Raw genomic sequence first — 306 nt, 5'->3', positions numbered from 1 at the left:
AGCTGTAGTTCAGAGTTAACTAGCTGTAGTTCAGAGGTAACTAGCTGTAGTTCAGAGTTAACAAGCAGTAGCTCAGCTGTAACTAGTCGTATCTCAGTTAACTAACTGTAGTTCAGAGTTAACTAGCTGTAGTTCAGAGGTAACTAGCTGTGTCTCAGTTATAACTAACTGTAGCTCAGTTATCTAGTTGTCTCAGTTAACTAGCTGTAGTTCAGAGTTAACTAGCAGTAGCTCAGCTGTAACTTGTTGTAGCTCAGTTAACTAGCTGTAGTTCAGAGTTAACTAGCTGTGTCTCAGTTATAACTA

This window comes from Austrofundulus limnaeus, unplaced genomic scaffold, assembly GCF_001266775.1.
Source record: "Austrofundulus limnaeus strain Quisiro unplaced genomic scaffold, Austrofundulus_limnaeus-1.0 Scaffold1092, whole genome shotgun sequence".
Taxonomy (NCBI): domain Eukaryota; kingdom Metazoa; phylum Chordata; class Actinopteri; order Cyprinodontiformes; family Rivulidae; genus Austrofundulus; species Austrofundulus limnaeus.
The sequence above is the reverse complement of the archived record's forward strand: the minus strand, read 5'-3'. Positions refer to the sequence as shown.